Here is a 10,307-nt window from a genome sequence, read left to right on the forward strand (position 1 = left end):
CAGTTCATTGGCTATATTTAAGAGGGAGTTAGATGTGGCCCTTGTGGCTAAAGGGATCAGGGGGTATGGAGAGAAGGAAGGTAAGGGTTACTGAGCTGGATGATCAGCCATGATCATATTGAATGGCGGTGCAGGCTCGAAGGGCCGAATGGCCTACTCCTGCACCTATTTTCTATGTTTCTAAATAAAGCAAAAAGAAGTTAACGTTTCTTTTTTCCCGTGATCTTGATTGATGAGGAATTTGTTTATTCAACCTTCGTTAGGTAAAGCATGATGATTCTTCCGATGGGTTATTTACTCTGATGTATTACTCAATCTGACTTAAATATTCAATCTGAAGAAGGCTCCAGACCTGAAACATCACCTGTCCATGTTCTCCAGAGATGCTGCCTGACCTGCTAAGTTATTCCAGCACTTTGTGTCTTTTTGTTTTTTTTGTAAACCTGCTTTTGCAGTTCCTTGTGTCTAATTCTGACTTAAATATTGCTGGCTGAATGTTGAGCATCTCTTCCAGAATAATTTTGGCCATCATTTGCAAAGAGGTAGAAATTCTTCTCCCCTCCCACGTTGTTATAATAGATGGCCTCCAAAAATTATTTGGAGAACTGAAATGATAAATTGTAAATCTTTAAACTATTATGTTTGTGTATTCCATGGATGATTTTTTTTTTGTGCCTCTTCAGTTTTTCTTTAGTTTATTACATTTTCCTAAATGTCTTGCTATCGTCCAAAATCAGTTACCTAGATAATGTTTAAAATGCAGACAAACTTGATGTTTTGTGATTGCAAGAATGATGTCAGAGCGAATCTTTATGTGCTGGTCATAGAAGGGGTTCCACTACCATCCACTACAATCTTTGCATGCTTTTAAATCTCTATTCTCTGTACTGCCTGTTGTACCTGATGTACACGTGCGTAATATGACGACTGGATAGCACGAAAATGAAGCTTTTCACTGCATCGCTGTACATGTGACAGTATTATACCAATATACCCCGATGGCATTAAATTGAGTTAATAAAGAGTTAAGTAAAATCTCAACCCATGAATAAAATGTTCTTCAGATATCCCAAGATCAATCCTTCTCTAGATTAGATTAGAGACCGGTAATCACTCCAGGGTATTGCACAACAGACATAATTTCCTCGGTTTTCTACTGAATCTTATTCCTTTACACAAATTACTTTTAAAACGCAAAGTACTTGTGCTTTAAAACTAGGGTAAGCGCTTCTTCTTGCATTTGAGGCAGCAGAAGTTATAGGGTAAGCACTCAACCAAGAAAGCCGAACCCATAGCCAAAGTAGTATCTAAACTGCTTATACACACACATGCTAAGGACAAATACTAATTGCATATGTAATAATAAGCTATCTACATGTTAACAAGCTAAACTAATTGCGTTGATGTAAGTATATCATTGGAGTTATCAAGTGGATTCCTCCCTTCACTGGTATTTCGGTGAGTTAGGCCCACAACACCAAGGGAAGGCTCAACAGTTGGTTCTGGCGTCCCAGAGCCACCCCCCATGATACCTGCTCTCACCACCTATGCTAGCAGTATCTACTAAATAAAGGAAACTACAGACGATTAGTTCACTCAAACAAATGCTACACCCTCGCATCCTGTCTCACACTTATCCTACCCAATCATTAAACAGTCGTAGCGCCACAAATATCAACCTTGCATAAAACCGGATACACTTGCACAGAATACACTTACAAATCATCGACTATCATCCACTACAATCCTTACACACTTTTAAATCTCTATTCTCTGTACTACCTTTTGTACTTGTAGGTGACAGGATTGCACTTGTGCGTAGTTTCACTTGACAGATAGCACACAAACAGGTTCACTGTACCTCTCAGTACAAATGACAATAAACCAATATACCGGATGGCATTAGATTGAGTTAATAGGAGTTAAATAAAAACTCAACCCATGAATAAAATGTTCTTCAGATATCCCAAGATCTCTAGATTAGATTAGAGACCGGTCATCACTCCACACAACTTCTATCATCTATCTATCTATCTATCTATCTATCTATCTATCTATCTATCTATCTATCTATCTATCTATCTATCTATCTATCTATCTATCTATCTATCTATCTATCTATCTATCTATCTATCTATCTATCTATCTATCTATCTATCTATCTATCTATCTATCTATCTATCTATCTATCTATCTATCTATCTATCTATCTATCTATCTATCTATCTATCTATCTATCTATCTATCTATCTATCTATCTATCTATCTATCTATCTATCTATCTATCTATCTATCTATCTATCTATATACTACTAAAACTCAGATCTTGTAGCGTTGTATATATATTCCACTGATGTCGGCTGAATACGGCAAAACGGTGAACCGTAGCGCCACGATTTTTGTACCGCCTTAATCACCACGCGGGCCAATGCTGGAAAATGATTTTTGTATTTAATTCTGTCGCATATTTTTTAAGTTACACAGGTTTTAATGCAATGCCCCCCCCCTTATTGAGGTTTCGATAGAGGGCGCTGCGGTGAGGCAGTGCTCAGTACGCATGCGCGGAATCTCCTCACTCTGTGCTCAGCACGCATGCGCGGAATCTCCTCACTCGCAACAAAAAAATGGACGCCGTTAGCGGCGCCAGCCCGCGATCACCGGCTCACCTCTCCTCTCCCCCCCTGCTTCTCTCCTCTCTCCAAAAACCCGGGAGAACATCTCCACCGCTATCCCCCCCCCCCCCCCCCCGGGTCCATCCTCAACACCTCCCTCCCTCCACCACTACCTCACCGCCCAAGGGGAGGGTGAGGGGAGAGTAAGAGTGGGGCTGGGGGAGGAGAAAATGGGAGGTGTGGGGACGGGCCCAAAGGGCCCGCTTTGAACGGGCACACTTGTTCTAGTATACTATTAAAACTCAGATCTTGTTTATATATTTTTTTTGGGTTTGACCTGAATATATCGTATGTTTATACGTAACAGCGATTGCAGCAAAACGGCAGACCGTAGCACGACGGTTTTTGCACCGCCTCAATCGCCAATCTCGCGCTCGCTGGGCCGTGATATTTTCATTTAATTTGGTCGCGTGTTTTTTAAGTTACAGAGGTTTTAAAGCGCTGCCCCCCCATTTTTCAGGGGGGCGCTGCGGTGCAGATTTAGTTTTCAGCTTGTGGCTTGTGACGGCTACATTTGTTTCCAAAAGTTTCCAGAAAAGGATTTAGTTTTCAGCTTGTGACGGCTACATTGTTTCGAAAAGCTTCCAAGTAGTCTTTTTTGTTATTGCAAGTCAAGTCAAGTCAAGTCAAGTCAGTTTTATTTGTATAGCACATTTAAAAACAACCCACGTTGACCAAAGTGCTGCACATCTGATTAGGAAAAAAAAAAAAAAGACAAGTTATAGTGGTCACTTGACAGACAGAAAATGATTTAGTTTTCAGCTTGTGACGGCTACATTGTTTCGAAAAGTTTCCAGAAAAGCACTGATTGTTTTGTTATTGCAAGTCAAGTCAAGTCAAGTCAAGTCAATTATATTTGTATAGCACATTTAAAAACAACCCATGTTGACCAAAGTGCTGCACATCTGATTAGGAAAAAAAAAAAAAAGAAGAAGGCTATAGTGGTCACTTGACATACACAGATCAGGAGGACGGGCCCAACGGGCACACTTGGAGAGTAAGAGTGGGGCTGGGGGAGGAGAGAATGGGGGGTGTGGGGACGGGCCCAACGGGCCCTCTTTTCTAGTCTATCTATATATACTATTAAAACTCAGATCTTGTATGTATATATATATATTCCACTGATGTCGGCTGAATACGGCAATTCCGGCAAAACGGTGAACCGTAGCGCCACGATTTTTGTACCGCCTTAATCAGCATGCGGTTCGCTGCTGGAAAATGATATTTTTATTTAATTCGGACGCATATTTTTTAAGTTACAGAGGTTTAAAAGTGCTGCCCTCCCTCATTTATCGAAGTTTTGACAGAAGGGGGGCGCTGCGGTGCGGCAGTGCTCAGTACGCATGCGCGGAATCCTCCTCACTCTGTACTCAGCACGCATGCGCGGCATCTCCTCACTCGCACCAAAACAATGGACGCCGTTAGCGGCGCCAGCCCGCGATCACCGGCTCACCTCTCCTCTCTCCCCTTGCTTCTCTCCTCTCTCCCACACCCGGGAGAACATCTCCCCGCTATCCCCCCCCCCCGGGCCTTTGAATGATGCCATCTCCCGAAGCCCCCCCCCCACCAGACTTTTCACTGATCCGATCACCCGCACCCCCCCCCCCGGGCCTTTAACTGATGCTAAGAGTGTGTCTGGGGGAGAGAAGATGGGGATGGGGGGGGGGGGGGGGGGCTGAGAATGGGGAATGGGACAACAGGGGTAGTGCGGAGGGGAATTGGTGGAGGGGGAAAGAGGGGTACTGGGAAAAGGGGAGGTCCATATCCCTCCCCTCTCCCCCATCCCTCCCTCCCCCCTCTCTCCCCCCCTCCCTCCCTCCACCAATACCACCCCATCTCTCATCACCCTCCCCTCCACCCTCCATCCTCAACACATCCCTCCATCCCCACCCCCCCTCCCTCCACCAATACCACCCCATCTCTCATCACCCTCACCCCCTCCCTCCACCCTCCATCCTCAACACATCCCTCCCTCCACCACTCCCTCCCCCTCGATCACTCCACACCTCCCTCCCCCAAACCTCCCTCTCCCTCCCTCCCCCCTTCACTCCCTCACCCCCTCCCGGATACAATGGAAACCCTAAGAGGACGGGCCAAAGGGGAGAGTGTGGGAAGAGTAAGAGTGGGGATGGGGGACGAGAGAATGGGGGAGTGGGGAATGGGCCCAACGGGCCCACTTTGTCTAGTATACTACTAAAACTCAGATCTTGTAGCGTTGTATATATATTCCACTGATGTCGGCTGAATACGGCAAAACGGTGAACCGTAGCGCCACGATTTTTGTACCGCCTTAATCACCACGCGGGCCAATGCTGGAAAATGATTTTTTTATTTAATTCTGTCGCATATTTTTTAAGTTACACAGGTTTTAATGCAATGCCCCCCCCCCCTTATTGAGGTTTCGATAGAGGGCGCTGCATATTTTTTAAGTTACACAGGTTTTAATGCAATGCCCCCCCCCTTATTGAGGTTTCGATAGAGGGCGCTGCGGTGAGGCAGTGCTCAGTACGCATGCGCGGAATCTCCTCACTCTGTGCTCAGCACGCATGCGCGGAATCTCCTCACTCGCAACAAAAAAATGGACGCCGTTAGCGGCGCCAGCCCGCGATCACCGGCTCACCTCTCCTCTCCCCCCCTGCTTCTCTCCTCTCTCCCACACCCGGGAGAACATCTCCCCGCTATCCTCCCCCCCCGGGTCCATCCTCAACACCTCCCTCCCTCCACCACTACCTCACCGCCCAAGGGGAGGGTGTGGGGAGAGTAAGAGTGGGGCTGGGGGAGGAGAAAATGGGAGGTGTGGGGACGGGCCCAAAGGGCCCGCTTTGAACGGGCACACTTGTTCTAGTATACTATTAAAACTCAGATCTTGTATGTATATATATATATTCCACTGATGTCGGCTGAATACGGCAATTCCGGCAAAACGGTGAACCGTAGCGCCACGATTTTTGTACCGCCTTAATCAGCATGCGGTTCGCTGCTGGAAAATGATATTTTTATTTAATTCGGACGCATATTTTTTAAGTTACAGAGGTTTAAAAGTGCTGCCCCCCTCATTTATCGAAGTTTTGACAGAAGGGGGGCGCTGCGGTGCGGCAGTGCTCAGTACGCATGCGCGGAATCCTCCTCACTCTGTACTCAGCACGCATGCGCGGCATCTCCTCACTCGCACCAAAACAATGGACGCCGTTAGCGGCGCCAGCCCGCGATCACCGGCTCACCTCTCCTCTCTCCCCTTGCTTCTCTCCTCTCTCCCACACCCGGGAGAACATCTCCCCGCTATCCCCCCCCCCCCCCGGGCCTTTGAATGATGCGATCTCCCGAAGCCCCCCCCCCCCCCACCGAACTTTTCACTGATCCGATCACCCGCACACCCCCCCCCCCCCCCCCCCGGGCCTTTAACTGATGCTAAGAGTGTGTCTGGGGGAGAGAAAATGGGGGGGGGGGGGTGAGAATGGGGAATGGGACAACAGGGGTAGTGCGGAGGGGAATTGGTGGAGGGGGAAAGAGGGGTACTGGGAAAAGGGGAAGTCCATATCCCTCCCCTCTCCCCCATCCCTCCCTCCCCCCTCTCTCCCCCCCCTCCCTCCCTCCACAAATACCACCCCATCTCTCATCACCCTCCCCCCCTCCCTCCACCCTCCATCCTCAACACATCCCTCCCTCCACCACTCCCTCCCCCTCGATCACTCCACACCTCCCTCCCCCAAACCTCCCTCTCCCTCCCTCCCCCCTTCACTCCCTCACCCCCTCCCGGATACAATGGACGGGCCAAAGGGGAGAGTGTGGGGAGAGTAAGAGTGGGGATGGGGGACGAGAGAATGGGGGAGTGGGGAATGGGCCCAACGGGCCCACTTTGTCTAGTCTATCTATCTATCTATCTATCTATCTATCTATCTATCTATCTATATCTATTATCTATATATCTTCTATCTATCTATCTATCTATATACTATTAAAACTCACTTCTTGTTTATAAATATGTTTGTATCCTGGGTTTGTGTATGTATCACTGATTGCGGCAAAACTGTAAACCGTCGCGTCACGGTTTTTGCACCGCCTTGATCACCAACCTCCCGTCTGACCGGCCGCGATATTTTCATTTAATTTGGTCATATATTTTTTAAGTTACAGAGGTTTTAAAGCGCTGCCCCCCCTGATTTATCGACGTTTTGACAGCAGGGGGGCGCTGCGGTGCGGATTAATCTTCATTGTGATGTCACAATGCCCCTGTGCCAAGCAGCTGCTATTGGGTGTCTGCTCTTTACAAATTTACATTTTTTAATTTTTAACCTTTTTTTTCAAAGGTCTTCAGCTTGTGACGTCACAATGCTTGTGCTACATTGTTGCGAAAAGCAAATGGTTGTTTTTTAAAGTTGTGTTTTTAATTGCAAGTCACTTAACATACACAGATCAGCATGGGGCCCCTATGCTCGTGGGCCACCGGGGCAAGTGTTACGAAAAAAGAAAGGGGAGGTCCCCCTTACCCCCTCAACCCCTTCCTCCCCACTCCTTCCCACCTCCATCCCCACTCCCTCCCCCCTCCTCCCCAACTCCCTCCCCATCCCTCCCCACCTCCCTCACCCCTCGGGGACGGGCCCAACGGGGAAAGAGGGGTACTGGTAAAAGGAGAGGTCCCCCTCCCTCCCCCCCTCCCCCTCCCTCCACCTCCCCCCCTTCCCCTCCCACCCCTTCCCCCCTCCCCTCCCCCCCCTCCATCCCCCTCCCCTCCTCCATCCCTCCCCACCTCCCGGTTACAATGGAAACCCTACGAGGACGGGCCCAACGGGGAAAGAGGGGTACTGGGAAAAGGGGAGGTCCCCCTCCCTCCTCCCTTCCCCCCTCCCTCCCCTCTCCCTCCACCTCCCCCTCTTCCCCCCTCCCCTTCCCCCCTCCCCTCCCCCTTCCCTCCCCTCCTCCCTCCACACCTCCCTCCTCCCTCCCTCCCCCCTCCCTCCCCGCCTCCCGGTTACAATGGAAACCCTACGAGGACGGGCCCAACGGGGAAAGAGGGGTACTGGGAAAATGGGAGGTCCCCCTCCCTCCCCCTTCCCCCCTCCCTCCCCCCTCCCTCCACCTCCCCCCTTCCCCCCTCCCCTCCCCCCCTTCCCTCCCCTCCTCCCTCCAAACCTCCCTCCCTCCCCCCACCCTCCCCGCCTCCCGGTTACAATGGAAACCCTACGACGACGGGCCCAACGGGGAAAGAGGGGTACTGGGAAAACGGGTGGTCCCCCTCCCTCCCCCCTTCCCCCCTCCCTACCCCCTCCCTCCCCTCTCCCTCCCCCTTCCCCCTTCCCCCCCTCCCCCTCCCCTCCCCCCTCCACACCTCCCTCCTCCCTTCCCTCCCCCCCACTCCCCTCCCGGTTACAATGGAAACCTTACGAGGACGGGCACAACGGGGAAAGAGGGGTACTGGGAAAAGGGGAGGTCCCCCTCCCTCCCCCTTCCACCCTCCCTCCCTCCCCCCTTCCCCCACCCCTCCCCCTCTCCCTCCCCCCTCCCTCCACATCCCCCCTCCCCCTCCCTCCCCCTCCCCTCCTCCCTCCACAACTCCCTCTTCCCTCCCTCCCCCCTCCCTCCCTGCCTCACGGTTACAATGGAAACCCTACGAGGACGGGCCCAACGGGGAAAGGGGTGTGCTGGGGAAAGGGGGGGGGAGAGTAAGAGTATATCTGGGGGAGAGAGAATGGGGGGGTCTGAAAATGGGGACTGGGGAGGGGGACAACAGGGGGCTTGGTGGTTTGGGAAAGAAGAGTACTGGGAAAAGGGGAGGTACCCCTCCCTCCCCACTCTCCTCCCTCCCTCATCCCTCCCTCCCTCCCGTCCCAGCAGCGCTGACCGCCGGGAGGTGTAGTCGCCGTCGCCTCTCCCGCTGTTTGATTTCATTTATAACAAAGACATTTATTTAAAATGAGGAATGTGATTTTCATTAAGTTTGATTTTATTTATTTAAAAAAAGCTGATGCTCTATAGATAAGTTTATTTCCTTTTCAACAAAGAACGCTGTTTATTTTAAAGTAAAATAGACCCTCCCCCCACCCCCCTCCCTCCCCTCTCCCTCCCCATCCCCCTCCCCCCCTTCCCCCTCCCCTCCCCCCTCCACTCCACCCTCCCCTCCCCCCCTCCCTCCCACTTCCCTCCCTCCCATCCTCCCGGTTACAATGGAAACCCTACGAGGACGGGCCCAACGGGCACACTTGTGCTAGTCTATCTATCTATATCTATCTATCTATCTATATACTACTAAAACTCTGCGGTCCAACATTCCGTATGTATGTATGTATATGTGTATGTACGGAAGATTCCGAAGAGTTTCTGTCCATATAACTTACAAACCCTACTCCTCCCTGACGGTACACCAAAGCGCTACGATTTTTGTACCGCCATATTCACCATTAACATGGGCAACTATTGTAAGTACTTTCGTTCAAATTGAAGCTACCTTTTTAAAGCTAGAGAGATATTAAAGTTTAAATTTTCATTTCTAACCCTTTTCTTGAAGGGGCTTCAGCGCGTGATGTCACAATGGCACCCGTGCACCAATGAGAGATCAGCTCGGTTTTAAATTTACATCTTCAGCTTGTGACGTCACAATGCTTGTGTGAGATTGTTGCAACATTGTTGCGAAAGGCAACTGCCAGTTTTTTAAAGTTGTGCAAGTCACTTAACATACACAGATCAGCATGGGGCCCCTATTCCCTCTCTCCCCCCCTTCCCCCCTCAACCCCTTCCTCCCCACTCCTTCCCACCTCCATCCCCACTCCCTCCCCCCCTATTCCCTCCCTCCCCCCTTCCCCCTCAACCCCTTCCTCCCCACTCCTTCCCACCTCCATCCCCACTCCCTCCCCCCCTCCTCCCCAACTCCCTCCCCACCTCCCTCACCCCTCCTCCCCTAACTCCTCCCTCCCTCCCCCTTCCCTCCCTCCCCTCCTCCCGGTTACAATGGAAACCCTACGAGGACGGGCCCAACGGGGAAAGAGGGGTACTGGGAAAAGGGGAGGTCCCCCTCACTACCCCCTTCCCCCTCCCCTCCCCCTCCCTCCCCCTCCCCCCTACCCCCCTCCCTCCCCTCCCCCTCCCTCCCCTCCCCTCCTCCCTCCACACCTCCCTCCTCCCTCCCTCCCCCTTCCCTCCCTCCCCTCCTCCCGGTTACAATGGAAACCCTACGAGGACGGGCCCAACGGGGAAAGAGGGGTACTGGGAAAAGGGGAGGTCCCCCTCCCTCCCCCCTTCCCCCATCCCATCCCCCCTCCCTCCCCTCTCCCTCCCCCCCTTCCCCCCCTCCCCTTCCCCCCTTCCCTCCCCTCCTCCCTCCACACCTCCCTCCTCCCTCCCCTTCCCTCCCTCCCATCCTCCCAATGCTTGTTTGAGATGGGTGCTACAGTGAGAAGCACTATGTGACCGCGAATGTTTCGAAAAAAGCACTGTATGGGGGAGAGAGGGAATGGGGGGGGGGGTCTGTGAATGGGGACTGGGGACAACAGGGGTCGTTGCGGAGGGGGCTTGGTGGTGGGGGAAAGAGGGGTACTGGGAAAAGGGGAGGTCCCACTTCCCCCCTCAACCCCTTCCTCCCCCCTCCTTCCCACCTCCATCCCCACTCCCATCCCCACTCCCTCCCCCCCTCCCTCCCCCCTC

Source organism: Rhinoraja longicauda, unplaced genomic scaffold, assembly GCF_053455715.1.
Source record: "Rhinoraja longicauda isolate Sanriku21f unplaced genomic scaffold, sRhiLon1.1 Scf000264, whole genome shotgun sequence".
Classification (NCBI taxonomy): Eukaryota; Metazoa; Chordata; class Chondrichthyes; order Rajiformes; family Arhynchobatidae; genus Rhinoraja; species Rhinoraja longicauda.